Source organism: Schistocerca americana, chromosome 2 (genome assembly GCF_021461395.2).
Source record: "Schistocerca americana isolate TAMUIC-IGC-003095 chromosome 2, iqSchAmer2.1, whole genome shotgun sequence".
In the NCBI taxonomy this organism is placed as follows: Eukaryota; Metazoa; Arthropoda; class Insecta; order Orthoptera; family Acrididae; genus Schistocerca; species Schistocerca americana.
Genome location: NC_060120.1, coordinates 194,660,002 through 194,686,168, shown reverse-complemented (window position 1 = coordinate 194,686,168; position 26,167 = coordinate 194,660,002). Strand labels below are relative to the sequence as shown.

Sequence of the window (26,167 nt, the reverse complement as noted above, 5' to 3'; positions counted from 1 at the left end):
CATGAAATCTGTGGTCGGCCGATGTGGCCGTGCTGTTCTAGGCGCTTCAGTCTGGAACCGCGTGACCGCTACGGTCGCAGGTTCGAATCCTGCCTCGGGCATGGATGTGTGTGATGTCCTTAGGTTAGTTAGGTTTAAGTAGTTCTAAGTTCTAGGGGACTGATGACCACAGATGGTAAGTCCCATAGTGCTCAGAGCCATTTTAACCATTTTTTTTTAAATCTGTGAGCAGCAAGTGTATAAAAGGTGGGTTTGCAGTTTCACATCTACTCCCTTCTTAAAGACTACACCTCGAACTTTCGTTTTACCAAGTGGGAAAGTAGAACCGGTATTGTCGGCGTTACATTTTTGAAATGCTGTTTCATTTATCACCTTTACAGGTGAACCAGGGTCAATCACTGCAGAAAATAAATACAAGCCAGTTTTAATTTCAACTATGGGATGAGAAATATTCTTTTGAGTTTGGTGTCTCTCTCGTAATAGTGTGTCCCTAACGTCGCCGAAACTTATGACGTTTTCGTGAAAGGTATGATAGGTAGCAGAATGGCATTTTACGTTGTCAAATTGAACAACGTCGGTAGCTTCTAGTCACGCATTACGAGTGGGCTCATTGATGGCAGAAGATTGCTGTGGTAGTTCAATTATTTGTACTGTACGGTTGTTTTCGTCTGCAGAGTGCTGCGGTGGATGTAAACGAACATCAGGTTCATTAAGTCTCAACTGCTGAGGCTGATTCTGATGAACCGAGCGGTCTAAGGCGCTGCAGTCGTGGACTGTGCGGCTGGTCCCGGCGGAGGTTCGAGTCCTCCCTCGAGCATGGGTGTGTGTGTTTGTCCTTGGGATAATTCAGGTTCAGTAGTGTGTAAGCTTAGGGACTGATGATGATAGCAGTTAAGTCCCATAAGATTTCACACACATTTGAACATTTTTTTTTGATTGTGATGAAAGTTGCTGTTGCTGAAATTACGCTTAAATTGTTGGTTGTACCTTTAATGTTTGAGGTGAAAATTACTTTGCTATTCATGGATTCGATGTGATGAAATTATTTCCTTGCGGTTGCGTAAAACTATTAGACTTTGTTGTACTGGAAAAGTTGGGCGGCCGCACACTGAAGTTCGGTTGAACTTACGGACCTTATAGTTGCTGAATGTTTCGGGGCTGCTACGGCTGCGGCAAGAATTGCGGCTGTCGGCGTCAAAATTCTGTTATTGTTGCTGCTGCTGAATATACTGGTTATCAAAATGCAATCTCTTATTAGAATGTCCGTGAAAATTGTTATCAGAACCAAGTCTTTTATTTCTCTCCTTATGGAATGGCGGGATTGCTCGTTGTAACCGAATGAGTTGTTACCTTGATTGCTGTTATTGAAGTTCTTATTGACAAATGATTAATCCGGTTTCTGAATTGCTAATATTCACAATAAGTCCATGAATGCTGAAATACTTTCCTTTTGCTGTCCAGTGAGATGGGAAACACGTATTGAGCGTGTGAAAATTTCGAGATGCATAACTCTATGAGTGTAGATTGGCTGCACGGTTTGTCAGGTACTGGTTTTGTTGAACCATATGTTAAAAAATCTGGGTGATAGAAGTAAAACGGGAATTTTCAAAATTGAGTAAACTGATTAGCTGGTCTTTAATGCCTCGCTGAGACGTTTCCGACCAATACGCGGATAGAAATGCATTTTGGAACTCTTCGACGGAGTAACACTGCCTTGCTACCGGTCTCATACGCACCGGAGGTTCTCCCTTTAAAAAGCTACAGAAACATTCGAGCTTACGTGTCACTGGTCAGTTTGGTGGCAGCGAAAATGAAAATTCCTGCACCCAATCAAGGAGATGGATGTCAACATCTTGAATTTCTTTACAGATAGGAAATATTTATAGTCGAATCCTTTGTGTTGGAGATTTTGAGAAGATTCGGCGGCGAGAAAAAAAAAAAAAACTGATTGTGTGACGACTGGTTTGCGTCTGTGTCACGCGCTCTTTGTAATCTGCTCATATTATTGTGAGGCTGAAAATTAGGTGACTGTTGCTGTTGCACGCTAGGCATGTCAATTTGAGACTTATTACATGGAGAAATTTCTGATACTGGCTACTTCCTGATGTAAACTATTAACCTTGTTTGCTGCATGGACTGATACTCCTGAGATTCAGTAAATGGAATGGGAGCTGTGTTGTCTAATTTATTTTCAGTTCGGTTTTCAAGTGTTTCTAACCTTGCTGATAGCTCATTGCATCTTTCCCTGAGCGTAAGAATATGTGTTGAATTGTTTGAATCTAAAACGTCGACTTACTTCTGTGGTTTGCATGTAGATTTGTTCATCTTTTTCAAATCTGCTTTAATTATGTCAGGGTCCTGCATCAGTTCTATTTGTTCAAGACGGGAGCTTAACGACTCAGTGTTATGTGTGCATTTTTCTGCAGTTTTCTGGATTCGTATGTCAGTAGTTGTTTTCAAATCAATTGCATCTCTCTGTATTTGGTTCTGGGATTTCATTACTGTGTTGACCTCGTCTGTAGCGGAATTTATACTAGCGTCAACATGGGTTGTAAGACTTGTGAGGAACTGCCATTGTACTTCCTGTTTTTGTGCTTCAATTGAGTATAAAAACTTTTTTCTCCCCTGTGTGTTTACGCACAAAGTCTTCGTATCGATTCTCTGAGGTATCAGTGTAAATTTTAAGACGTGCATCTAACCAAGCGTTTTGTTAATCTAGCTTCCCTGAACTGATTTGATGTCAACTGTAAGCTTCTTAGACGTTTCACTACGTTGATATCTTAAAGCATTAATGTCATCTCTCAAAGGTTTGGTGACTGTGTGCGCATTGCCTGGCTATGGATTCAGTTTTACCGCAAAAACGTATTTTACTGGCCTTAATATCTGTATCTACCTGTTTGAAACGGTTATCAGTCGTTTCTGTGTTCGATTTAAGCTCGTCACGTATGCTGGAAAAGTGTTCATTGAACTGAGTGGTTATGTCATCTTGTTTTCTTTCCGTATGGTGGTGAGCTGTTCATCAGTTTTGTTATTCTGTTTAACCATTATTTGCAGAAGATTTCGAAGCATCGTTTCCATATTCTTTTGAACTGATGCGTCGAGTATCAGCTGTGTTGTACATTGTGAGGTGGAGACATCATCTACAGCCATGGACGTGTCATTTGTTGTATTAACTGCATAATTACCGCAAATGGAATCTGACAGATTTTTGAAAACAGGCTGAGTACTTTGCACTACTGTGTCCTCTGACACACTATTGGCATTCTGATTGACTGCACAAGAATTGAGAAGTTCACTGGCCTGATTCGGTAAACGAGCCTGTTCTGCCACCTGCGTGTTAGCAACATCTACCTCAGCGTCGGTCCGCTATGCCTGAATCGACTGTCTGAGCAGACAGTTAACTAGGTGGAATAATACTGTCAGTGAACTGTACATTATTTTGGGAAACAGAACTCATATTTTCTGTAGTGCTTTGTAACTGTTGCACCGCAGAGTGGTTACTGTCATTCTCAGAATTGTTGTCAATAATCGGAGGATCGTCGGATGGTCAGATTACGCGCTCTAACCTTAAAACATTTGTGCAACATCGCAAATCACATACAGAGTACAAACCAAAGACAAAAAATATTCAACAATCAAATCAATGAAAAACAAGGCGGAGCATAAGAATGCCGATGAACTCTGGAGAAATTTTGGTACGTTAGCAAATTGCGTTGCGCCAAAAAAATCTAACTGCTGTTATCGCTACAGAGTGGTTGAGAGAACAGAATATATATATATATATATATATGAATATATATATATATATATATATATATATATATATATATATATATAATCTGACTATACTAATATCACAAAAAATTCTGAAAGTGATCCACTGGCAGAGCTATCGCCAAGCGTCACGTTCTTTAAAAAATGTAAGTGTTCGGTTACCAATAAAAATGAAATGCGTAGCATTTGTGTGATAAAAATTTACTGTGTGATGTGTTGTTGAGCAAATGGTGCGCTTAATCAGTTTTACTATAGTTCAAAAATGGCTCTGAGCACTATGGGACTCAACTGCTGAGGTCATTAGTCCCCTAGAACTTGAGATTAAACAACTTAATCTGGAAAACGATATATGCAATGCCCATAATTAAATCAATCCCTCCGAAATTTACCCAATTTCGTGAGCACCGAGTTCTGTGGCCCTGTAAGATAAAATGACAAAATTCCCTGTGTAAATAGCTCTAGAGTCGCAAAGGGCGTAACCTTGGTATTCTGTTCTCTTCGCGGTAGGCATAGAAAACATTTAATCTTGGCACAACGAAGTGCAATGCCGGCCGCAAAGTAGATTCAAACAAACAATACCAGTAGATTGGCTAATAAATGAATAACCTTGCAAATGTTCAGTGAAAATAGTGGATGGCAATGGCCATAATATCTTGAATACACTGGTTAGAGAAAATGAAAGAAAATGTCCGATTGCCGATGCGTAACAACTTTGGCCCTTGTCAGTACTTGGGCGGGTGAGCGCATGGGAACACAGGGCACTATTGGCAGTTTTACTTCCTATTTTTGTTTCTCCTTTGTTTTCGGAGCTACAGCCCGATTCGGCCAGGGAGACGCCACCGTGAAATGAAGGGGGCGTGCTGTGTGTCCATCGCCTCGCCTCTCCTTACCTCTCTCAGTCGTTTCTCGTGCTTGTCGTTTTGATATAGGCCGATTTGAGAGCGTCAGCTCTCGCGTCAGCTGAGCAAAGGCGAGACAAGTCGAGACACACTAAGGGCTGGTATGCAGCGAGTAAGAGGGCGAAAAAACAATAGTTTAAGAGCGCGTGGCAAAAGTACTCATACGCGAAATTAAAAGCCTGCTGCGGTGGCCGGGAATCGAACCCGGATCAACTGCTTGGAAGGCAACTATGCTGACCATTACACCACCACCGCACAAGCGAGCGCCCCGCCACCGCGCTGAGTCGGCTTCCCGCCTGTCGGCAGCGGCCGAAGGTGATCGTACCCGGCAGGCGCATTTCGAGGCAGGCTAGGGGAGCACATCCAGACGCATTCGGACAGCGTATCCGCGCACATTTCGCATCCTTTGGCAAGAGTCGGCGCCGGCGACGCAAGAGTACGCAGAGGACCGCGTTCTGGCGGCATCTTTAAGCAGTGCAGTGCAGGATTCAGCGTCTGCAGCATCTTCTCCACAGAATGCTACGGCGCTTGACGGCAGTCCCACTTTCCCTTGAGACATCTGCTCGGGAAGCAGCGTGAAGGTACCGCTGGCCCGAGCATCGGTGGTTCAGTGGTAGAATGCTCGCCTGCCACGCGGGCGGCCCGGGTTCGATTCCCGGCCGATGCATCATTTTGTTTTTTCTCCGGTAGGGGTGCTGCGTGTCTTTCGCACTCGAACTGCGTGAGCCATGAGAATGAACCGCGGGATTCCGTGTGGAAAGAACCAATCATGCAGCGCGGACGACTGCTCGTTTGGACTCCTGCGTGCTATTGTACATACTGGCGTCGGCCTAGCATCGCAAGTTGCCTGCCGCGCCGTGAATGCACGTGTAGCAACAGAAAAAATGAGCCAGGGAGTGCAGACTCTCTACCACTTGTATTCGGTACTTACCAAGATTCCAGAAGGTCTAACGATCGCCTGCCTCGGTAGCGCAGTAGGCAGCGCGTAAGTCTCATAATCTTAAGGTCGTGAGTTCGATCCTCACCCGGGGCATCTAATTTTCTGTGACTGAAGGTGGTGCTGTTGCTAGGGCGCCAACTTATTTCTTGTTTGTTATCCACAACGTTTCAACGCTTCAGCGGGAAAATGTTTACTTCCTGTTATTGCTACATACAGCTTCCCTATTCCTCTTCTCCCAGCAGAGCATGAAGCCAAAAGCATTGCTCTGCGACGTTTGAGGTGCGCGCCTTGCCAGTCAGTATGTGCAAAGATGCTCGCAAAGAGAGCGACAATGCGACAAGCGACCGTACGAACGGTCGAATGAAACGGCCGCATCCGGTGTGGTCTAGTGGCTAGGATACCTGCCTTTCACCCAGGAGGCCCGGGTTCGATTCCCGGTACCGGAACGGAATTTTTTCCACACTAATCGTGACAAGTTTGAGCTGTCCGAGCGGCCGTTTCCCGTCCTGCTCGCAATATAGCTACTGTTTCGTGACCGTCAGCAGAATATAGACTAGGGAAGCAGACACACGACGACCATAGGAATGGTGTATGGCTTCATGCCATCTGATTCCAGCGTAGGGCTGAGCAGCTGCATCTGCCGAGGCCCGTTAGCTCAGTTGGTTAGAGCGTCGTGCTAATAACGCGAAGGTCGTGGGTTCGATCCCCCCACGGGCCACTTCTCTTTTACTACTGCGAAAAGGCAGCGCCGATTTCAGCTGGCGAGTGTGATGACCAAATGATCATCACCCTGCGTGGAAGTTGACAGAGGATCCGAACCCGACTCGTCGGGAAGCACTACAGCATTCACTCGGCAATGGCCATAATATCTTGAATACACTGGTTAGAGAAAATGAAAGAAAATGTCCGATTGCCGATGCGTAACAACTTTGGCCCTTGTCAGTACTTGGGCGGGTGAGCGCATGGGAACACAGGGCACTATTGGCAGTTTTACTTCCTATTTTTGTTTCTCCTTTGTTTTCGGAGCTACAGCCCGATTCGGCCAGGGAGACGCCACCGTGAAATGAAGGGGGCGTGCTGTGTGTCCATCGCCTCGCCTCTCCTTACCTCTCTCAGTCGTTTCTCGTGCTTGTCGTTTTAATATAGGCCGATTTGAGAGCGTCAGCTCTCGCGTCAGCTGAGCAAAGTCGAGACAAGTCGAGACACACTAAGGGCTGGTATGCAGCGAGTAAGAGGGCGAAAAAACAATAGTTTAAGAGCGCGTGGCAAAAGTACTCATACGCGAAATTAAAAGCCTGCTGCGGTGGCCGGGAATCGAACCCGGATCAACTGCTTGGAAGGCAACTATGCTGACCATTACACCACCACCGCACAAGCGAGCGCCCCGCCACCGCGCTGAGTCGGCTTCCCGCCTGTCGGCAGCGGCCGAAGGTGATCGTACCCGGCAGGCGCATTTCGAGGCAGGCTAGGGGAGCACATCCAGACGCATTCGGACAGCGTATCCGCGCACATTTCGCATCCTTTGGCAAGAGTCGGCGCCGGCGACGCAAGAGTACGCAGAGGACCGCGTTCTGGCGGCATCTTTAAGCAGTGCAGTGCAGGATTCAGCGTCTGCAGCATCTTCTCCACAGAATGCTACGGCGCTTGACGGCAGTCCCACTTTCCCTTGAGACATCTGCTCGGGAAGCAGCGTGAAGGTACCGCTGGCCCGAGCATCGGTGGTTCAGTGGTAGAATGCTCGCCTGCCACGCGGGCGGCCCGGGTTCGATTCCCGGCCGATGCATCATTTTGTTTTTTCTCCGGTAGGGGTGCTGCGTGTCTTTCGCACTCGAACTGCGTGAGCCATGAGAATGAACCGCGGGATTCCGTGTGGAAAGAACCAATCATGCAGCGCGGACGACTGCTCGTTTGGACTCCTGCGTGCTATTGTACATACTGGCGTCGGCCTAGCATCGCAAGTTGCCTGCCGCGCCGTGAATGCACGTGTAGCAACAGAAAAAATGAGCCAGGGAGTGCAGTGTATTCGGTACTTACCAAGATTCCAGAAGGTCTAACGATCGCCTGCCTCGGTAGCGCAGTAGGCAGCGCGTAAGTCTCATAATCTTAAGGTCGTGAGTTCGATCCTCACCCGGGGCATCTAATTTTCTGTGACTGAAGGTGGTGCTGTTGCTAGGGCGCCAACTTATTTCTTGTTTGTTATCCACAACGTTTCAACGCTTCAGCGGGAAAATGTTTACTTCCTGTTATTGCTACATACAGCTTCCCTATTCCTCTTCTCCCAGCAGAGCATGAAGCCAAAAGCATTGCTCTGCGACGTTTGAGGTGCGCGCCTTGCCAGTCAGTATGTGCAAAGATGCTCGCAAAGAGAGCGACAATGCGACAAGCGACCGTACGAACGGTCGAATGAAACGGCCGCATCCGGTGTGGTCTAGTGGCTATGATACCTGCCTTTCACCCAGGAGGCCCGGGTTCGATTCCCGGTACCGGAACGGAATTTTTTCCACACTAATCGTGACAAGTTTGAGCTGTCCGAGCGGCCGTTTCCCGTCCTGCTCGCAATATAGCTACTGTTTCGTGACCGTCAGCAGAATATAGACTAGGGAAGCAGACACACGACGACCATAGGAATGGTGTATGGCTTCATGCCATCTGATTCCAGCGTAGGGCTGAGCAGCTGCATCTGCCGAGGCCCGTTAGCTCAGTTGGTTAGAGCGTCGTGCTAATAACGCGAAGGTCGTGGGTTCGATCCCCCCACGGGCCACTTCTCTTTTACTACTGCGAAAAGGCAGCGCCGATTTCAGCTGGCGAGTGTGATGACCAAATGATCATCACCCTGCGTGGAAGTTGACAGAGGATCCGAACCCGACTCGTCGGGAAGCACTACAGCATTCACTCGGCAATGGCCATAATATCTTGAATACACTGGTTAGAGAAAATGAAAGAAAATGTCCGATTGCCGATGCGTAACAACTTTGGCCCTTGTCAGTACTTGGGCGGGTGAGCGCATGGGAACACAGGGCACTATTGGCAGTTTTACTTCCTATTTTTGTTTCTCCTTTGTTTTCGGAGCTACAGCCCGATTCGGCCAGGGAGACGCCACCGTGAAATGAAGGGGGCGTGCTGTGTGTCCATCGCCTCGCCTCTCCTTACCTCTCTCAGTCGTTTCTCGTGCTTGTCGTTTTGATATAGGCCGATTTGAGAGCGTCAGCTCTCGCGTCAGCTGAGCAAAGGCGAGACAAGTCGAGACACACTAAGGGCTGGTATGCAGCGAGTAAGAGGGCGAAAAAACAATAGTTTAAGAGCGCGTGGCAAAAGTACTCATACGCGAAATTAAAAGCCTGCTGCGGTGGCCGGGAATCGAACCCGGATCAACTGCTTGGAAGGCAACTATGCTGACCATTACACCACCACCGCACAAGCGAGCGCCCCGCCACCGCGCTGAGTCGGCTTCCCGCCTGTCGGCAGCGGCCGAAGGTGATCGTACCCGGCAGGCGCATTTCGAGGCAGGCTAGGGGAGCACATCCAGACGCATTCGGACAGCGTATCCGCGCACATTTCGCATCCTTTGGCAAGAGTCGGCGCCGGCGACGCAAGAGTACGCAGAGGACCGCGTTCTGGCGGCATCTTTAAGCAGTGCAGTGCAGGATTCAGCGTCTGCAGCATCTTCTCCACAGAATGCTACGGCGCTTGACGGCAGTCCCACTTTCCCTTGAGACATCTGCTCGGGAAGCAGCGTGAAGGTACCGCTGGCCCGAGCATCGGTGGTTCAGTGGTAGAATGCTCGCCTGCCACGCGGGCGGCCCGGGTTCGATTCCCGGCCGATGCATCATTTTGTTTTTTCTCCGGTAGGGGTGCTGCGTGTCTTTCGCACTCGAACTGCGTGAGCCATGAGAATGAACCGCGGGATTCCGTGTGGAAAGAACCAATCATGCAGCGCGGACGACTGCTCGTTTGGACTCCTGCGTGCTATTGTACATACTGGCGTCGGCCTAGCATCGCAAGTTGCCTGCCGCGCCGTGAATGCACGTGTAGCAACAGAAAAAATGAGCCAGGGAGTGCAGACTCTCTACCACTTGTATTCGGTACTTACCAAGATTCCAGAAGGTCTAACGATCGCCTGCCTCGGTAGCGCAGTAGGCAGCGCGTAAGTCTCATAATCTTAAGGTCGTGAGTTCGATCCTCACCCGGGGCATCTAATTTTCTGTGACTGAAGGTGGTGCTGTTGCTAGGGCGCCAACTTATTTCTTGTTTGTTATCCACAACGTTTCAACGCTTCAGCGGGAAAATGTTTACTTCCTGTTATTGCTACATACAGCTTCCCTATTCCTCTTCTCCCAGCAGAGCATGAAGCCAAAAGCATTGCTCTGCGACGTTTGAGGTGCGCGCCTTGCCAGTCAGTATGTGCAAAGATGCTCGCAAAGAGAGCGACAATGCGACAAGCGACCGTACGAACGGTCGAATGAAACGGCCGCATCCGGTGTGGTCTAGTGGCTAGGATACCTGCCTTTCACCCAGGAGGCCCGGGTTCGATTCCCGGTACCGGAACGGAATTTTTTCCACACTAATCGTGACAAGTTTGAGCTGTCCGAGCGGCCGTTTCCCGTCCTGCTCGCAATATAGCTACTGTTTCGTGACCGTCAGCAGAATATAGACTAGGGAAGCAGACACACGACGACCATAGGAATGGTGTATGGCTTCATGCCATCTGATTCCAGCGTAGGGCTGAGCAGCTGCATCTGCCGAGGCCCGTTAGCTCAGTTGGTTAGAGCGTCGTGCTAATAACGCGAAGGTCGTGGGTTCGATCCCCCCACGGGCCACTTCTCTTTTACTACTGCGAAAAGGCAGCGCCGATTTCAGCTGGCGAGTGTGATGACCAAATGATCATCACCCTGCGTGGAAGTTGACAGAGGATCCGAACCCGACTCGTCGGGAAGCACTACAGCATTCACTCGGCAATGGCCATAATATCTTGAATACACTGGTTAGAGAAAATGAAAGAAAATGTCCGATTGCCGATGCGTAACAACTTTGGCCCTTGTCAGTACTTGGGCGGGTGAGCGCATGGGAACACAGGGCACTATTGGCAGTTTTACTTCCTATTTTTGTTTCTCCTTTGTTTTCGGAGCTACAGCCCGATTCGGCCAGGGAGACGCCACCGTGAAATGAAGGGGGCGTGCTGTGTGTCCATCGCCTCGCCTCTCCTTACCTCTCTCAGTCGTTTCTCGTGCTTGTCGTTTTGATATAGGCCGATTTGAGAGCGTCAGCTCTCGCGTCAGCTGAGCAAAGGCGAGACAAGTCGAGACACACTAAGGGCTGGTATGCAGCGAGTAAGAGGGCGAAAAAACAATAGTTTAAGAGCGCGTGGCAAAAGTACTCATACGCGAAATTAAAAGCCTGCTGCGGTGGCCGGGAATCGAACCCGGATCAACTGCTTGGAAGGCAACTATGCTGACCATTACACCACCACCGCACAAGCGAGCGCCCCGCCACCGCGCTGAGTCGGCTTCCCGCCTGTCGGCAGCGGCCGAAGGTGATCGTACCCGGCAGGCGCATTTCGAGGCAGGCTAGGGGAGCACATCCAGACGCATTCGGACAGCGTATCCGCGCACATTTCGCATCCTTTGGCAAGAGTCGGCGCCGGCGACGCAAGAGTACGCAGAGGACCGCGTTCTGGCGGCATCTTTAAGCAGTGCAGTGCAGGATTCAGCGTCTGCAGCATCTTCTCCACAGAATGCTACGGCGCTTGACGGCAGTCCCACTTTCCCTTGAGACATCTGCTCGGGAAGCAGCGTGAAGGTACCGCTGGCCCGAGCATCGGTGGTTCAGTGGTAGAATGCTCGCCTGCCACGCGGGCGGCCCGGGTTCGATTCCCGGCCGATGCATCATTTTGTTTTTTCTCCGGTAGGGGTGCTGCGTGTCTTTCGCACTCGAACTGCGTGAGCCATGAGAATGAACCGCGGGATTCCGTGTGGAAAGAACCAATCATGCAGCGCGGACGACTGCTCGTTTGGACTCCTGCGTGCTATTGTACATACTGGCGTCGGCCTAGCATCGCAAGTTGCCTGCCGCGCCGTGAATGCACGTGTAGCAACAGAAAAAATGAGCCAGGGAGTGCAGACTCTCTACCACTTGTATTCGGTACTTACCAAGATTCCAGAAGGTCTAACGATCGCCTGCCTCGGTAGCGCAGTAGGCAGCGCGTAAGTCTCATAATCTTAAGGTCGTGAGTTCGATCCTCACCCGGGGCATCTAATTTTCTGTGACTGAAGGTGGTGCTGTTGCTAGGGCGCCAACTTATTTCTTGTTTGTTATCCACAACGTTTCAACGCTTCAGCGGGAAAATGTTTACTTCCTGTTATTGCTACATACAGCTTCCCTATTCCTCTTCTCCCAGCAGAGCATGAAGCCAAAAGCATTGCTCTGCGACGTTTGAGGTGCGCGCCTTGCCAGTCAGTATGTGCAAAGATGCTCGCAAAGAGAGCGACAATGCGACAAGCGACCGTACGAACGGTCGAATGAAACGGCCGCATCCGGTGTGGTCTAGTGGCTAGGATACCTGCCTTTCACCCAGGAGGCCCGGGTTCGATTCCCGGTACCGGAACGGAATTTTTTCCACACTAATCGTGACAAGTTTGAGCTGTCCGAGCGGCCGTTTCCCGTCCTGCTCGCAATATAGCTACTGTTTCGTGACCGTCAGCAGAATATAGACTAGGGAAGCAGACACACGACGACCATAGGAATGGTGTATGGCTTCATGCCATCTGATTCCAGCGTAGGGCTGAGCAGCTGCATCTGCCGAGGCCCGTTAGCTCAGTTGGTTAGAGCGTCGTGCTAATAACGCGAAGGTCGTGGGTTCGATCCCCCCACGGGCCACTTCTCTTTTACTACTGCGAAAAGGCAGCGCCGATTTCAGCTGGCGAGTGTGATGACCAAATGATCATCACCCTGCGTGGAAGTTGACAGAGGATCCGAACCCGACTCGTCGGGAAGCACTACAGCATTCACTCGGCAATGGCCATAATATCTTGAATACACTGGTTAGAGAAAATGAAAGAAAATGTCCGATTGCCGATGCGTAACAACTTTGGCCCTTGTCAGTACTTGGGCGGGTGAGCGCATGGGAACACAGGGCACTATTGGCAGTTTTACTTCCTATTTTTGTTTCTCCTTTGTTTTCGGAGCTACAGCCCGATTCGGCCAGGGAGACGCCACCGTGAAATGAAGGGGGCGTGCTGTGTGTCCATCGCCTCGCCTCTCCTTACCTCTCTCAGTCGTTTCTCGTGCTTGTCGTTTTGATATAGGCCGATTTGAGAGCGTCAGCTCTCGCGTCAGCTGAGCAAAGGCGAGACAAGTCGAGACACACTAAGGGCTGGTATGCAGCGAGTAAGAGGGCGAAAAAACAATAGTTTAAGAGCGCGTGGCAAAAGTACTCATACGCGAAATTAAAAGCCTGCTGCGGTGGCCGGGAATCGAACCCGGATCAACTGCTTGGAAGGCAACTATGCTGACCATTACACCACCACCGCACAAGCGAGCGCCCCGCCACCGCGCTGAGTCGGCTTCCCGCCTGTCGGCAGCGGCCGAAGGTGATCGTACCCGGCAGGCGCATTTCGAGGCAGGCTAGGGGAGCACATCCAGACGCATTCGGACAGCGTATCCGCGCACATTTCGCATCCTTTGGCAAGAGTCGGCGCCGGCGACGCAAGAGTACGCAGAGGACCGCGTTCTGGCGGCATCTTTAAGCAGTGCAGTGCAGGATTCAGCGTCTGCAGCATCTTCTCCACAGAATGCTACGGCGCTTGACGGCAGTCCCACTTTCCCTTGAGACATCTGCTCGGGAAGCAGCGTGAAGGTACCGCTGGCCCGAGCATCGGTGGTTCAGTGGTAGAATGCTCGCCTGCCACGCGGGCGGCCCGGGTTCGATTCCCGGCCGATGCATCATTTTGTTTTTTCTCCGGTAGGGGTGCTGCGTGTCTTTCGCACTCGAACTGCGTGAGCCATGAGAATGAACCGCGGGATTCCGTGTGGAAAGAACCAATCATGCAGCGCGGACGACTGCTCGTTTGGACTCCTGCGTGCTATTGTACATACTGGCGTCGGCCTAGCATCGCAAGTTGCCTGCCGCGCCGTGAATGCACGTGTAGCAACAGAAAAAATGAGCCAGGGAGTGCAGACTCTCTACCACTTGTATTCGGTACTTACCAAGATTCCAGAAGGTCTAACGATCGCCTGCCTCGGTAGCGCAGTAGGCAGCGCGTAAGTCTCATAATCTTAAGGTCGTGAGTTCGATCCTCACCCGGGGCATCTAATTTTCTGTGACTGAAGGTGGTGCTGTTGCTAGGGCGCCAACTTATTTCTTGTTTGTTATCCACAACGTTTCAACGCTTCAGCGGGAAAATGTTTACTTCCTGTTATTGCTACATACAGCTTCCCTATTCCTCTTCTCCCAGCAGAGCATGAAGCCAAAAGCATTGCTCTGCGACGTTTGAGGTGCGCGCCTTGCCAGTCAGTATGTGCAAAGATGCTCGCAAAGAGAGCGACAATGCGACAAGCGACCGTACGAACGGTCGAATGAAACGGCCGCATCCGGTGTGGTCTAGTGGCTATGATACCTGCCTTTCACCCAGGAGGCCCGGGTTCGATTCCCGGTACCGGAACGGAATTTTTTCCACACTAATCGTGACAAGTTTGAGCTGTCCGAGCGGCCGTTTCCCGTCCTGCTCGCAATATAGCTACTGTTTCGTGACCGTCAGCAGAATATAGACTAGGGAAGCAGACACACGACGACCATAGGAATGGTGTATGGCTTCATGCCATCTGATTCCAGCGTAGGGCTGAGCAGCTGCATCTGCCGAGGCCCGTTAGCTCAGTTGGTTAGAGCGTCGTGCTAATAACGCGAAGGTCGTGGGTTCGATCCCCCCACGGGCCACTTCTCTTTTACTACTGCGAAAAGGCAGCGCCGATTTCAGCTGGCGAGTGTGATGACCAAATGATCATCACCCTGCGTGGAAGTTGACAGAGGATCCGAACCCGACTCGTCGGGAAGCACTACAGCATTCACTCGGCAATGGCCATAATATCTTGAATACACTGGTTAGAGAAAATGAAAGAAAATGTCCGATTGCCGATGCGTAACAACTTTGGCCCTTGTCAGTACTTGGGCGGGTGAGCGCATGGGAACACAGGGCACTATTGGCAGTTTTACTTCCTATTTTTGTTTCTCCTTTGTTTTCGGAGCTACAGCCCGATTCGGCCAGGGAGACGCCACCGTGAAATGAAGGGGGCGTGCTGTGTGTCCATCGCCTCGCCTCTCCTTACCTCTCTCAGTCGTTTCTCGTGCTTGTCGTTTTGATATAGGCCGATTTGAGAGCGTCAGCTCTCGCGTCAGCTGAGCAAAGTCGAGACAAGTCGAGACACACTAAGGGCTGGTATGCAGCGAGTAAGAGGGCGAAAAAACAATAGTTTAAGAGCGCGTGGCAAAAGTACTCATACGCGAAATTAAAAGCCTGCTGCGGTGGCCGGGAATCGAACCCGGATCAACTGCTTGGAAGGCAACTATGCTGACCATTACACCACCACCGCACAAGCGAGCGCCCCGCCACCGCGCTGAGTCGGCTTCCCGCCTGTCGGCAGCGGCCGAAGGTGATCGTACCCGGCAGGCGCATTTCGAGGCAGGCTAGGGGAGCACATCCAGACGCATTCGGACAGCGTATCCGCGCACATTTCGCATCCTTTGGCAAGAGTCGGCGCCGGCGACGCAAGAGTACGCAGAGGACCGCGTTCTGGCGGCATCTTTAAGCAGTGCAGTGCAGGATTCAGCGTCTGCAGCATCTTCTCCACAGAACGCTACGGCGCTTGACGGCAGTCCCACTTTCCCTTGAGACATCTGCTCGGGAAGCAGCGTGAAGGTACCGCTGGCCCGAGCATCGGTGGTTCAGTGGTAGAATGCTCGCCTGCCACGCGGGCGGCCCGGGTTCGATTCCCGGCCGATGCATCATTTTGTTTTTTCTCCGGTAGGGGTGCTGCGTGTCTTTCGCACTCGAACTGCGTGAGCCATGAGAATGAACCGCGGGATTCCGTGTGGAAAGAACCAATCATGCAGCGCGGACGACTGCTCGTTTGGACTCCTGCGTGCTATTGTACATACTGGCGTCGGCCTAGCATCGCAAGTTGCCTGCCGCGCCGTGAATGCACGTGTAGCAACAGAAAAAATGAGCCAGGGAGTGCAGACTCTCTACCACTTGTATTCGGTACTTACCAAGATTCCAGAAGGTCTAACGATCGCCTGCCTCGGTAGCGCAGTAGGCAGCGCGTAAGTCTCATAATCTTAAGGTCGTGAGTTCGATCGTCACCCGGGGCATCTAATTTTCTGTGACTGAAGGTGGTGCTGTTGCTAGGGCGCCAACTTATTTCTTGTTTGTTATCCACAACGTTTCAACGCTTCAGCGGGAAAATGTTTACTTCCTGTTATTGCTACATACAGCTTCCCTATTCCTCTTCTCCCAGCAGAGCATGAAGCCAAAAGCATTGCTCTGCGACGTTTGAGGTGCGCGCCTTGCCAGTCAGTATGTGCAAAGATGCTCGCAAAGAGAGCGACAATGCGACAAGCGACCGTACGAACGGTCGAATGAAACGGCCGCATCCGGTGTGGTCTAGTGGCTAGGATACCTGCCTTTCACCCAGGAGGCCCGGGTTCGATTCCCGGTACCGGAACGGAATTTTTTCCACACTAATCGTGACAAGTTTGAGCTGTCCGAGCGGCCGTTTCCCGTCCTGCTCGCAATATAGCTACTGTTTCGTGACCGTCAGCAGAATATAGACTAGGGAAGCAGACACACGACGACCATAGGAATGGTGTATGGCTTCATGCCATCTGATTCCAGCGTAGGGCTGAGCAGCTGCATCTGCCGAGGCCCGTTAGCTCAGTTGGTTAGAGCGTCGTGCTAATAACGCGAAGGTCGTGGGTTCGATCCCCCCACGGGCCACTTCTCTTTTACTACTGCGAAAAGGCAGCGCCGATTTCAGCTGGCGAGTGTGATGACCAAATGATCATCACCCTGCGTGGAAGTTGACAGAGGATCCGAACCCGACTCGTCGGGAAGCACTACAGCATTCACTCGGCAATGGCCATAATATCTTGAATACACTGGTTAGAGAAAATGAAAGAAAATGTCCGATTGCCGATGCGTAACAACTTTGGCCCTTGTCAGTACTTGGGCGGGTGAGCGCATGGGAACACAGGGCACTATTGGCAGTTTTACTTCCTATTTTTGTTTCTCCTTTGTTTTCGGAGCTACAGCCCGATTCGGCCAGGGAGACGCCACCGTGAAATGAAGGGGGCGTGCTGTGTGTCCATCGCCTCGCCTCTCCTTACCTCTCTCAGTCGTTTCTCGTGCTTGTCGTTTTGATATAGGCCGATTTGAGAGCGTCAGCTCTCGCGTCAGCTGAGCAAAGTCGAGACAAGTCGAGACACACTAAGGGCTGGTATGCAGCGAGTAAGAGGGCGAAAAAACAATAGTTTAAGAGCGCGTGGCAAAAGTACTCATACGCGAAATTAAAAGCCTGCTGCGGTGGCCGGGAATCGAACCCGGATCAACTGCTTGGAAGGCAACTATGCTGACCATTACACCACCACCGCACAAGCGAGCGCCCCGCCACCGCGCTGAGTCGGCTTCCCGCCTGTCGGCAGCGGCCGAAGGTGATCGTACCCGGCAGGCGCATTTCGAGGCAGGCTAGGGGAGCACATCCAGACGCATTCGGACAGCGTATCCGCGCACATTTCGCATCCTTTGGCAAGAGTCGGCGCCGGCGACGCAAGAGTACGCAGAGGACCGCGTTCTGGCGGCATCTTTAAGCAGTGCAGTGCAGGATTCAGCGTCTGCAGCATCTTCTCCACAGAATGCTACGGCGCTTGACGGCAGTCCCACTTTCCCTTGAGACATCTGCTCGGGAAGCAGCGTGAAGGTACCGCTGGCCCGAGCATCGGTGGTTCAGTGGTAGAATGCTCGCCTGCCACGCGGGCGGCCCGGGTTCGATTCCCGGCCGATGCATCATTTTGTTTTTTCTCCGGTAGGGGTGCTGCGTGTCTTTCGCACTCGAACTGCGTGAGCCATGAGAATGAACCGCGGGATTCCGTGTGGAAAGAACCAATCATGCAGCGCGGACGACTGCTCGTTTGGACTCCTGCGTGCTATTGTACATACTGGCGTCGGCCTAGCATCGCAAGTTGCCTGCCGCGCCGTGAATGCACGTGTAGCAACAGAAAAAATGAGCCAGGGAGTGCAGACTCTCTACCACTTGTATTCGGTACTTACCAAGATTCCAGAAGGTCTAACGATCGCCTGCCTCGGTAGCGCAGTAGGCAGCGCGTAAGTCTCATAATCTTAAGGTCGTGAGTTCGATCCTCACCCGGGGCATCTAATTTTCTGTGACTGAAGGTGGTGCTGTTGCTAGGGCGCCAACTTATTTCTTGTTTGTTATCCACAACGTTTCAACGCTTCAGCGGGAAAATGTTTACTTCCTGTTATTGCTACATACAGCTTCCCTATTCCTCTTCTCCCAGCAGAGCATGAAGCCAAAAGCATTGCTCTGCGACGTTTGAGGTGCGCGCCTTGCCAGTCAGTATGTGCAAAGATGCTCGCAAAGAGAGCGACAATGCGACAAGCGACCGTACGAACGGTCGAATGAAACGGCCGCATCCGGTGTGGTCTAGTGGCTAGGATACCTGCCTTTCACCCAGGAGGCCCGGGTTCGATTCCCGGTACCGGAACGGAATTTTTTCCACACTAATCGTGACAAGTTTGAGCTGTCCGAGCGGCCGTTTCCCGTCCTGCTCGCAATATAGCTACTGTTTCGTGACCGTCAGCAGAATATAGACTAGGGAAGCAGACACACGACGACCATAGGAATGGTGTATGGCTTCATGCCATCTGATTCCAGCGTAGGGCTGAGCAGCTGCATCTGCCGAGGCCCGTTAGCTCAGTTGGTTAGAGCGTCGTGCTAATAACGCGAAGGTCGTGGGTTCGATCCCCCCACGGGCCACTTCTCTTTTACTACTGCGAAAAGGCAGCGCCGATTTCAGCTGGCGAGTGTGATGACCAAATGATCATCACCCTGCGTGGAAGTTGACAGAGGATCCGAACCCGACTCGTCGGGAAGCACTACAGCATTCACTCGGCAATGGCCATAATATCTTGAATACACTGGTTAGAGAAAATGAAAGAAAATGTCCGATTGCCGATGCGTAACAACTTTGGCCCTTGTCAGTACTTGGGCGGGTGAGCGCATGGGAACACAGGGCACTATTGGCAGTTTTACTTCCTATTTTTGTTTCTCCTTTGTTTTCGGAGCTACAGCCCGATTCGGCCAGGGAGACGCCACCGTGAAATGAAGGGGGCGTGCTGTGTGTCCATCGCCTCGCCTCTCCTTACCTCTCTCAGTCGTTTCTCGTGCTTGTCGTTTTGATATAGGCCGATTTGAGAGCGTCAGCTCTCGCGTCAGCTGAGCAAAGGCGAGACAAGTCGAGACACACTAAGGGCTGGTATGCAGCGAGTAAGAGGGCGAAAAAACAATAGTTTAAGAGCGCGTGGCAAAAGTACTCATACGCGAAATTAAAAGCCTGCTGCGGTGGCCGGGAATCGAACCCGGATCAACTGCTTGGAAGGCAACTATGCTGACCATTACACCACCACCGCACAAGCGAGCGCCCCGCCACCGCGCTGAGTCGGCTTCCCGCCTGTCGGCAGCGGCCGAAGGTGATCGTACCCGGCAGGCGCATTTCGAGGCAGGCTAGGGGAGCACATCCAGACGCATTCGGACAGCGTATCCGCGCACATTTCGCATCCTTTGGCAAGAGTCGGCGCCGGCGACGCAAGAGTACGCAGAGGACCGCGTTCTGGCGGCATCTTTAAGCAGTGCAGTGCAGGATTCAGCGTCTGCAGCATCTTCTCCACAGAATGCTACGGCGCTTGACGGCAGTCCCACTTTCCCTTGAGACATCTGCTCGGGAAGCAGCGTGAAGGTACCGCTGGCCCGAGCATCGGTGGTTCAGTGGTAGAATGCTCGCCTGCCACGCGGGCGGCCCGGGTTCGATTCCCGGCCGATGCATCATTTTGTTTTTTCTCCGGTAGGGGTGCTGCGTGTCTTTCGCACTCGAACTGCGTGAGCCATGAGAATGAACCGCGGGATTCCGTGTGGAAAGAACCAATCATGCAGCGCGGACGACTGCTCGTTTGGACTCCTGCGTGCTATTGTACATACTGGCGTCGGCCTAGCATCGCAAGTTGCCTGCCGCGCCGTGAATGCACGTGTAGCAACAGAAAAAATGAGCCAGGGAGTGCAGACTCTCTACCACTTGTATTCGGTACTTACCAAGATTCCAGAAGGTCTAACGATCGCCTGCCTCGGTAGCGCAGTAGGCAGCGCGTAAGTCTCATAATCTTAAGGTCGTGAGTTCGATCCTCACCCGGGGCATCTAATTTTCTGTGACTGAAGGTGGTGCTGTTGCTAGGGCGCCAACTTATTTCTTGTTTGTTATCCACAACGTTTCAACGCTTCAGCGGGAAAATGTTTACTTCCTGTTATTGCTACATACAGCTTCCCTATTCCTCTTCTCCCAGCAGAGCATGAAGCCAAAAGCATTGCTCTGCGACGTTTGAGGTGCGCGCCTTGCCAGTCAGTATGTGCAAAGATGCTCGCAAAGAGAGCGACAATGCGACAAGCGACCGTACGAACGGTCGAATGAAACGGCCGCATCCGGTGTGGTCTAGTGGCTATGATACCTGCCTTTCACCCAGGAGGCCCGGGTTCGATTCCCGGTACCGGAACGGAATTTTTTCCACACTAATCGTGACAAGTTTGAGCTGTCCGAGCGGCCGTTTCCCGTCCTGCTCGCAATATAGCTACTGTTTCGTGACCGTCAGCAGAATATAGACTAGGGAAGCAGACACACGACGACCATAGGAATGGTGTATGGCTTCATGCCATCTGATTCCAGCGTAGGGCTGAGCAGCTGCATCTGCCGAGGCCCGTTAGCTCAGTTGGTTAGAGCGTCGTGCTAATAACGCGAAGGTCGTGGGTTCGATCCCCCCACGGGCCACTTCTCTTTTACTACTGCGAAAAGGCAGCGCCGATTTCAGCTGGCGAGTGTGATGACCAAATGATCATCACCCTGCGTGGAAGTTGACAGAGGATCCGAACCCGACTCGTCGGGAAGCACTACAGCATTCACTCGGCAATGGCCATAATATCTTGAATACACTGGTTAGAGAAAATGAAAGAAAATGTCCGATTGCCGATGCGTAACAACTTTGGCCCTTGTCAGTACTTGGGCGGGTGAGCGCATGGGAACACAGGGCACTATTGGCAGTTTTACTTCCTATTTTTGTTTCTCCTTTGTTTTCGGAGCTACAGCCCGATTCGGCCAGGGAGACGCCACCGTGAAATGAAGGGGGCGTGCTGTGTGTCCATCGCCTCGCCTCTCCTTACCTCTCTCAGTCGTTTCTCGTGCTTGTCGTTTTGATATAGGCCGATTTGAGAGCGTCAGCTCTCGCGTCAGCTGAGCAAAGGCGAGACAAGTCGAGACACACTAAGGGCTGGTATGCAGCGAGTAAGAGGGCGAAAAAACAATAGTTTAAGAGCGCGTGGCAAAAGTACTCATACGCGAAATTAAAAGCCTGCTGCGGTGGCCGGGAATCGAACCCGGATCAACTGCTTGGAAGGCAACTATGCTGACCATTACACCACCACCGCACAAGCGAGCGCCCCGCCACCGCGCTGAGTCGGCTTCCCGCCTGTCGGCAGCGGCCGAAGGTGATCGTACCCGGCAGGCGCATTTCGAGGCAGGCTAGGGGAGCACATCCAGACGCATTCGGACAGCGTATCCGCGCACATTTCGCATCCTTTGGCAAGAGTCGGCGCCGGCGACGCAAGAGTACGCAGAGGACCGCGTTCTGGCGGCATCTTTAAGCAGTGCAGTGCAGGATTCAGCGTCTGCAGCATCTTCTCCACAGAATGCTACGGCGCTTGACGGCAGTCCCACTTTCCCTTGAGACATCTGCTCGGGAAGCAGCGTGAAGGTACCGCTGGCCCGAGCATCGGTGGTTCAGTGGTAGAATGCTCGCCTGCCACGCGGGCGGCCCGGGTTCGATTCCCGGCCGATGCATCATTTTGTTTTTTCTCCGGTAGGGGTGCTGCGTGTCTTTCGCACTCGAACTGCGTGAGCCATGAGAATGAACCGCGGGATTCCGTGTGGAAAGAACCAATCATGCAGCGCGGACGACTGCTCGTTTGGACTCCTGCGTGCTATTGTACATACTGGCGTCGGCCTAGCATCGCAAGTTGCCTGCCGCGCCGTGAATGCACGTGTAGCAACAGAAAAAATGAGCCAGGGAGTGCAGACTCTCTACCACTTGTATTCGGTACTTACCAAGATTCCAGAAGGTCTAACGATCGCCTGCCTCGGTAGCGCAGTAGGCAGCGCGTAAGTCTCATAATCTTAAGGTCGTGAGTTCGATCCTCACCCGGGGCATCTAATTTTCTGTGACTGAAGGTGGTGCTGTTGCTAGGGCGCCAACTTATTTCTTGTTTGTTATCCACAACGTTTCAACGCTTCAGCGGGAAAATGTTTACTTCCTGTTATTGCTACATACAGCTTCCCTATTCCTCTTCTCCCAGCAGAGCATGAAGCCAAAAGCATTGCTCTGCGACGTTTGAGGTGCGCGCCTTGCCAGTCAGTATGTGCAAAGATGCTCGCAAAGAGAGCGACAATGCGACAAGCGACCGTACGAACGGTCGAATGAAACGGCCGCATCCGGTGTGGTCTAGTGGCTAGGATACCTGCCTTTCACCCAGGAGGCCCGGGTTCGATTCCCGGTACCGGAACGGAATTTTTTCCACACTAATCGTGACAAGTTTGAGCTGTCCGAGCGGCCGTTTCCCGTCCTGCTCGCAATATAGCTACTGTTTCGTGACCGTCAGCAGAATATAGACTAGGGAAGCAGACACACGACGACCATAGGAATGGTGTATGGCTTCATGCCATCTGATTCCAGCGTAGGGCTGAGCAGCTGCATCTGCCGAGGCCCGTTAGCTCAGTTGGTTAGAGCGTCGTGCTAATAACGCGAAGGTCGTGGGTTCGATCCCCCCACGGGCCACTTCTCTTTTACTACTGCGAAAAGGCAGCGCCGATTTCAGCTGGCGAGTGTGATGACCAAATGATCATCACCCTGCGTGGAAGTTGACAGAGGATCCGAACCCGACTCGTCGGGAAGCACTACAGCATTCACTCGGCAATGGCCATAATATCTTGAATACACTGGTTAGAGAAAATGAAAGAAAATGTCCGATTGCCGATGCGTAACAACTTTGGCCCTTGTCAGTACTTGGGCGGGTGAGCGCATGGGAACACAGGGCACTATTGGCAGTTTTACTTCCTATTTTTGTTTCTCCTTTGTTTTCGGAGCTACAGCCCGATTCGGCCAGGGAGACGCCACCGTGAAATGAAGGGGGCGTGCTGTGTGTCCATCGCCTCGCCTCTCCTTACCTCTCTCAGTCGTTTCTCGTGCTTGTCGTTTTGATATAGGCCGATTTGAGAGCGTCAGCTCTCGCGTCAGCTGAGCAAAGTCGAGACAAGTCGAGACACACTAAGGGCTGGTATGCAGCGAGTAAGAGGGCGAAAAAACAATAGTTTAAGAGCGCGTGGCAAAAGTACTCATACGCGAAATTAAAAGCCTGCTGCGGTGGCCGGGAATCGAACCCGGATCAACTGCTTGGAAGGCAACTATGCTGACCATTACACCACCACCGCACAAGCGAGCGCCCCGCCACCGCGCTGAGTCGGCTTCCCGCCTGTCGGCAGCGGCCGAAGGTGATCGTACCCGGCAGGCGCATTTCGAGGCAGGCTAGGGGAGCACATCCAGACGCATTCGGACAGCGTATCCGCGCACATTTCGCATCCTTTGGCAAGAGTCGGCGCCGGCGACGCAAGAGTACGCAGAGGACCGCGTTCTGGCGGCATCTTTAAGCAGTGCAGTGCAGGATTCAGCGTCTGCAGCATCTTCTCCACAGAATGCTACGGCGCTTGACGGCAGTCCCACTTTCCCTTGAGACATCTGCTCGGGAAGCAGCGTGAAGGTACCGCTGGCCCGAGCATCGGTGGTTCAGTGGTAGAATGCTCGCCTGCCACGCGGGCGGCCCGGGTTCGATTCCCGGCCGATGCATCATTTTGTTTTTTCTCCGGTAGGGGTGCTGCGTGTCTTTCGCACTCGAACTGCGTGAGCCATGAGAATGAACCGCGGGATTCCGTGTGGAAAGAACCAATCATGCAGCGCGGACGACTGCTCGTTTGGACTCCTGCGTGCTATTGTACATACTGGCGTCGGCCTAGCATCGCAAGTTGCCTGCCGCGCCGTGAATGCACGTGTAGCAACAGAAAAAATGAGCCAGGGAGTGCAGACTCTCTACCACTTGTATTCGGTACTTACCAAGATTCCAGAAGGTCTAACGATCGCCTGCCTCGGTAGCGCAGTAGGCAGCGCGTAAGTCTCATAATCTTAAGGTCGTGAGTTCGATCCTCACCCGGGGCATCTAATTTTCTGTGACTGAAGGTGGTGCTGTTGCTAGGGCGCCAACTTATTTCTTGTTTGTTATCCACAACGTTTCAACGCTTCAGCGGGAAAATGTTTACTTCCTGTTATTGCTACATACAGCTTCCCTATTCCTCTTCTCCCAGCAGAGCATGAAGCCAAAAGCATTGCTCTGCGACGTTTGAGGTGCGCGCCTTGCCAGTCAGTATGTGCAAAGATGCTCGCAAAGAGAGCGACAATGCGACAAGCGACCGTACGAACGGTCGAATGAAACGGCCGCATCCGGTGTGGTCTAGTGGCTAGGATACCTGCCTTTCACCCAGGAGGCCCGGGTTCGATTCCCGGTACCGGAACGGAATTTTTTCCACACTAATCGTGACAAGTTTGAGCTGTCCGAGCGGCCGTTTCCCGTCCTGCTCGCAATATAGCTACTGTTTCGTGACCGTCAGCAGAATATAGACTAGGGAAGCAGACACACGACGACCATAGGAATGGTGTATGGCTTCATGCCATCTGATTCCAGCGTAGGGCTGAGCAGCTGCATCTGCCGAGGCCCGTTGGCTCAGTTGGTTAGAGCGTCGTGCTAATAACGCGAAGGTCGTGGGTTCGATCCCCCCACGGGCCACTTCTCTTTTACTACTGCGAAAAGGCAGCGCCGATTTCAGCTGGCGAGTGTGATGACCAAATGATCATCACCCTGCGTGGAAGTTGACAGAGGATCCGAACCCGACTCGTCGGGAAGCACTACAGCATTCACTCGGCAATGGCCATAATATCTTGAATACACTGGTTAGAGAAAATGAAAGAAAATGTCCGATTGCCGATGCGTAACAACTTTGGCCCTTGTCAGTACTTGGGCGGGTGAGCGCATGGGAACACAGGGCACTATTGGCAGTTTTACTTCCTATTTTTGTTTCTCCTTTGTTTTCGGAGCTACAGCCCGATTCGGCCAGGGAGACGCCACCGTGAAATGAAGGGGGCGTGCTGTGTGTCCATCGCCTCGCCTCTCCTTACCTCTCTCAGTCGTTTCTCGTGCTTGTCGTTTTGATATAGGCCGATTTGAGAGCGTCAGCTCTCGCGTCAGCTGAGCAAAGGCGAGACAAGTCGAGACACACTAAGGGCTGGTATGCAGCGAGTAAGAGGGCGAAAAAACAATAGTTTAAGAGCGCGTGGCAAAAGTACTCATACGCGAAATTAAAAGCCTGCTGCGGTGGCCGGGAATCGAACCCGGATCAACTGCTTGGAAGGCAACTATGCTGACCATTACACCACCACCGCACAAGCGAGCGCCCCGCCACCGCGCTGAGTCGGCTTCCCGCCTGTCGGCAGCGGCCGAAGGTGATCGTACCCGGCAGGCGCATTTCGAGGCAGGCTAGGGGAGCACATCCAGACGCATTCGGACAGCGTATCCGCGCACATTTCGCATCCTTTGGCAAGAGTCGGCGCCGGCGACGCAAGAGTACGCAGAGGACCGCGTTCTGGCGGCATCTTTAAGCAGTGCAGTGCAGGATTCAGCGTCTGCAGCATCTTCTCCACAGAATGCTACGGCGCTTGACGGCAGTCCCACTTTCCCTTGAGACATCTGCTCGGGAAGCAGCGTGAAGGTACCGCTGGCCCGAGCATCGGTGGTTCAGTGGTAGAATGCTCGCCTGCCACGCGGGCGGCCCGGGTTCGATTCCCGGCCGATGCATCATTTTGTTTTTTCTCCGGTAGGGGTGCTGCGTGTCTTTCGCACTCGAACTGCGTGAGCCATGAGAATGAACCGCGGGATTCCGTGTGGAAAGAACCAATCATGCAGCGCGGACGACTGCTCGTTTGGACTCCTGCGTGCTATTGTACATACTGGCGTCGGCCTAGCATCGCAAGTTGCCTGCCGCGCCGTGAATGCACGTGTAGCAACAGAAAAAATGAGCCAGGGAGTGCAGACTCTCTACCACTTGTATTCGGTACTTACCAAGATTCCAGAAGGT

At 52.1% G+C, this 26,167-nt stretch overlaps 52 non-coding genes across 52 annotated transcripts; 41 read left to right on the top strand and 11 right to left on the bottom strand.

The window, feature by feature from the left end:
- Positions 1–4,856: 4,856 nt before the first annotated feature.
- Trnag-ucc lies at positions 4,857–4,928 on the bottom strand. Its single transcript has one exon. It is a non-coding gene; the product is annotated as a tRNA-Gly (tRNA).
- Positions 4,929–5,269: 341 nt separating this feature from the next.
- Positions 5,270–5,340, top strand: Trnag-gcc. The gene has a single exon. It is a non-coding gene; the product is annotated as a tRNA-Gly (tRNA).
- A 293-nt stretch (positions 5,341–5,633) lies between these two features.
- Positions 5,634–5,706, top strand: Trnam-cau. Its single transcript has one exon. It is a non-coding gene; the product is annotated as a tRNA-Met (tRNA).
- A 281-nt stretch (positions 5,707–5,987) lies between these two features.
- On the top strand, positions 5,988–6,059 carry Trnae-uuc. The gene has a single exon. It is a non-coding gene; the product is annotated as a tRNA-Glu (tRNA).
- A 198-nt stretch (positions 6,060–6,257) lies between these two features.
- On the top strand, positions 6,258–6,331 carry Trnai-aau. Its single transcript has one exon. It is a non-coding gene; the product is annotated as a tRNA-Ile (tRNA).
- Positions 6,332–6,912: 581 nt separating this feature from the next.
- Trnag-ucc lies at positions 6,913–6,984 on the bottom strand. Its single transcript has one exon. It is a non-coding gene; the product is annotated as a tRNA-Gly (tRNA).
- Positions 6,985–7,325: 341 nt separating this feature from the next.
- Positions 7,326–7,396, top strand: Trnag-gcc. The gene has a single exon. It is a non-coding gene; the product is annotated as a tRNA-Gly (tRNA).
- Positions 7,397–7,676: 280 nt separating this feature from the next.
- Positions 7,677–7,749, top strand: Trnam-cau. Its single transcript has one exon. It is a non-coding gene; the product is annotated as a tRNA-Met (tRNA).
- Positions 7,750–8,030: 281 nt separating this feature from the next.
- Positions 8,031–8,102, top strand: Trnae-uuc. The gene has a single exon. It is a non-coding gene; the product is annotated as a tRNA-Glu (tRNA).
- A 198-nt stretch (positions 8,103–8,300) lies between these two features.
- Positions 8,301–8,374, top strand: Trnai-aau. The gene has a single exon. It is a non-coding gene; the product is annotated as a tRNA-Ile (tRNA).
- A 581-nt stretch (positions 8,375–8,955) lies between these two features.
- Trnag-ucc lies at positions 8,956–9,027 on the bottom strand. The gene has a single exon. It is a non-coding gene; the product is annotated as a tRNA-Gly (tRNA).
- A 341-nt stretch (positions 9,028–9,368) lies between these two features.
- Positions 9,369–9,439, top strand: Trnag-gcc. Its single transcript has one exon. It is a non-coding gene; the product is annotated as a tRNA-Gly (tRNA).
- A 293-nt stretch (positions 9,440–9,732) lies between these two features.
- Positions 9,733–9,805, top strand: Trnam-cau. Its single transcript has one exon. It is a non-coding gene; the product is annotated as a tRNA-Met (tRNA).
- A 281-nt stretch (positions 9,806–10,086) lies between these two features.
- On the top strand, positions 10,087–10,158 carry Trnae-uuc. The gene has a single exon. It is a non-coding gene; the product is annotated as a tRNA-Glu (tRNA).
- Positions 10,159–10,356: 198 nt separating this feature from the next.
- On the top strand, positions 10,357–10,430 carry Trnai-aau. The gene has a single exon. It is a non-coding gene; the product is annotated as a tRNA-Ile (tRNA).
- Positions 10,431–11,011: 581 nt separating this feature from the next.
- On the bottom strand, positions 11,012–11,083 carry Trnag-ucc. Its single transcript has one exon. It is a non-coding gene; the product is annotated as a tRNA-Gly (tRNA).
- A 341-nt stretch (positions 11,084–11,424) lies between these two features.
- Trnag-gcc lies at positions 11,425–11,495 on the top strand. Its single transcript has one exon. It is a non-coding gene; the product is annotated as a tRNA-Gly (tRNA).
- Positions 11,496–11,788: 293 nt separating this feature from the next.
- Positions 11,789–11,861, top strand: Trnam-cau. Its single transcript has one exon. It is a non-coding gene; the product is annotated as a tRNA-Met (tRNA).
- Positions 11,862–12,142: 281 nt separating this feature from the next.
- On the top strand, positions 12,143–12,214 carry Trnae-uuc. The gene has a single exon. It is a non-coding gene; the product is annotated as a tRNA-Glu (tRNA).
- A 198-nt stretch (positions 12,215–12,412) lies between these two features.
- Trnai-aau lies at positions 12,413–12,486 on the top strand. The gene has a single exon. It is a non-coding gene; the product is annotated as a tRNA-Ile (tRNA).
- A 581-nt stretch (positions 12,487–13,067) lies between these two features.
- Trnag-ucc lies at positions 13,068–13,139 on the bottom strand. The gene has a single exon. It is a non-coding gene; the product is annotated as a tRNA-Gly (tRNA).
- Positions 13,140–13,480: 341 nt separating this feature from the next.
- Trnag-gcc lies at positions 13,481–13,551 on the top strand. The gene has a single exon. It is a non-coding gene; the product is annotated as a tRNA-Gly (tRNA).
- Positions 13,552–13,844: 293 nt separating this feature from the next.
- Positions 13,845–13,917, top strand: Trnam-cau. Its single transcript has one exon. It is a non-coding gene; the product is annotated as a tRNA-Met (tRNA).
- A 281-nt stretch (positions 13,918–14,198) lies between these two features.
- Positions 14,199–14,270, top strand: Trnae-uuc. Its single transcript has one exon. It is a non-coding gene; the product is annotated as a tRNA-Glu (tRNA).
- A 198-nt stretch (positions 14,271–14,468) lies between these two features.
- Positions 14,469–14,542, top strand: Trnai-aau. The gene has a single exon. It is a non-coding gene; the product is annotated as a tRNA-Ile (tRNA).
- A 581-nt stretch (positions 14,543–15,123) lies between these two features.
- On the bottom strand, positions 15,124–15,195 carry Trnag-ucc. The gene has a single exon. It is a non-coding gene; the product is annotated as a tRNA-Gly (tRNA).
- Positions 15,196–15,536: 341 nt separating this feature from the next.
- Trnag-gcc lies at positions 15,537–15,607 on the top strand. Its single transcript has one exon. It is a non-coding gene; the product is annotated as a tRNA-Gly (tRNA).
- A 293-nt stretch (positions 15,608–15,900) lies between these two features.
- Positions 15,901–15,973, top strand: Trnam-cau. Its single transcript has one exon. It is a non-coding gene; the product is annotated as a tRNA-Met (tRNA).
- Positions 15,974–16,254: 281 nt separating this feature from the next.
- Positions 16,255–16,326, top strand: Trnae-uuc. Its single transcript has one exon. It is a non-coding gene; the product is annotated as a tRNA-Glu (tRNA).
- A 198-nt stretch (positions 16,327–16,524) lies between these two features.
- On the top strand, positions 16,525–16,598 carry Trnai-aau. Its single transcript has one exon. It is a non-coding gene; the product is annotated as a tRNA-Ile (tRNA).
- A 581-nt stretch (positions 16,599–17,179) lies between these two features.
- Positions 17,180–17,251, bottom strand: Trnag-ucc. Its single transcript has one exon. It is a non-coding gene; the product is annotated as a tRNA-Gly (tRNA).
- Positions 17,252–17,592: 341 nt separating this feature from the next.
- Positions 17,593–17,663, top strand: Trnag-gcc. The gene has a single exon. It is a non-coding gene; the product is annotated as a tRNA-Gly (tRNA).
- A 293-nt stretch (positions 17,664–17,956) lies between these two features.
- Trnam-cau lies at positions 17,957–18,029 on the top strand. Its single transcript has one exon. It is a non-coding gene; the product is annotated as a tRNA-Met (tRNA).
- A 281-nt stretch (positions 18,030–18,310) lies between these two features.
- Trnae-uuc lies at positions 18,311–18,382 on the top strand. Its single transcript has one exon. It is a non-coding gene; the product is annotated as a tRNA-Glu (tRNA).
- A 198-nt stretch (positions 18,383–18,580) lies between these two features.
- On the top strand, positions 18,581–18,654 carry Trnai-aau. The gene has a single exon. It is a non-coding gene; the product is annotated as a tRNA-Ile (tRNA).
- A 581-nt stretch (positions 18,655–19,235) lies between these two features.
- On the bottom strand, positions 19,236–19,307 carry Trnag-ucc. The gene has a single exon. It is a non-coding gene; the product is annotated as a tRNA-Gly (tRNA).
- Positions 19,308–19,648: 341 nt separating this feature from the next.
- Trnag-gcc lies at positions 19,649–19,719 on the top strand. Its single transcript has one exon. It is a non-coding gene; the product is annotated as a tRNA-Gly (tRNA).
- Positions 19,720–20,012: 293 nt separating this feature from the next.
- Positions 20,013–20,085, top strand: Trnam-cau. Its single transcript has one exon. It is a non-coding gene; the product is annotated as a tRNA-Met (tRNA).
- Positions 20,086–20,366: 281 nt separating this feature from the next.
- Trnae-uuc lies at positions 20,367–20,438 on the top strand. The gene has a single exon. It is a non-coding gene; the product is annotated as a tRNA-Glu (tRNA).
- Positions 20,439–20,636: 198 nt separating this feature from the next.
- Trnai-aau lies at positions 20,637–20,710 on the top strand. The gene has a single exon. It is a non-coding gene; the product is annotated as a tRNA-Ile (tRNA).
- Positions 20,711–21,291: 581 nt separating this feature from the next.
- Positions 21,292–21,363, bottom strand: Trnag-ucc. Its single transcript has one exon. It is a non-coding gene; the product is annotated as a tRNA-Gly (tRNA).
- Positions 21,364–21,704: 341 nt separating this feature from the next.
- On the top strand, positions 21,705–21,775 carry Trnag-gcc. The gene has a single exon. It is a non-coding gene; the product is annotated as a tRNA-Gly (tRNA).
- A 293-nt stretch (positions 21,776–22,068) lies between these two features.
- On the top strand, positions 22,069–22,141 carry Trnam-cau. The gene has a single exon. It is a non-coding gene; the product is annotated as a tRNA-Met (tRNA).
- Positions 22,142–22,422: 281 nt separating this feature from the next.
- Positions 22,423–22,494, top strand: Trnae-uuc. The gene has a single exon. It is a non-coding gene; the product is annotated as a tRNA-Glu (tRNA).
- A 198-nt stretch (positions 22,495–22,692) lies between these two features.
- Trnai-aau lies at positions 22,693–22,766 on the top strand. Its single transcript has one exon. It is a non-coding gene; the product is annotated as a tRNA-Ile (tRNA).
- Positions 22,767–23,347: 581 nt separating this feature from the next.
- On the bottom strand, positions 23,348–23,419 carry Trnag-ucc. Its single transcript has one exon. It is a non-coding gene; the product is annotated as a tRNA-Gly (tRNA).
- A 341-nt stretch (positions 23,420–23,760) lies between these two features.
- Positions 23,761–23,831, top strand: Trnag-gcc. The gene has a single exon. It is a non-coding gene; the product is annotated as a tRNA-Gly (tRNA).
- Positions 23,832–24,124: 293 nt separating this feature from the next.
- Positions 24,125–24,197, top strand: Trnam-cau. Its single transcript has one exon. It is a non-coding gene; the product is annotated as a tRNA-Met (tRNA).
- Positions 24,198–24,478: 281 nt separating this feature from the next.
- On the top strand, positions 24,479–24,550 carry Trnae-uuc. Its single transcript has one exon. It is a non-coding gene; the product is annotated as a tRNA-Glu (tRNA).
- A 198-nt stretch (positions 24,551–24,748) lies between these two features.
- On the top strand, positions 24,749–24,822 carry Trnai-aau. The gene has a single exon. It is a non-coding gene; the product is annotated as a tRNA-Ile (tRNA).
- Positions 24,823–25,403: 581 nt separating this feature from the next.
- Trnag-ucc lies at positions 25,404–25,475 on the bottom strand. Its single transcript has one exon. It is a non-coding gene; the product is annotated as a tRNA-Gly (tRNA).
- A 341-nt stretch (positions 25,476–25,816) lies between these two features.
- Positions 25,817–25,887, top strand: Trnag-gcc. The gene has a single exon. It is a non-coding gene; the product is annotated as a tRNA-Gly (tRNA).
- Positions 25,888–26,167: the final 280 nt, after the last annotated feature.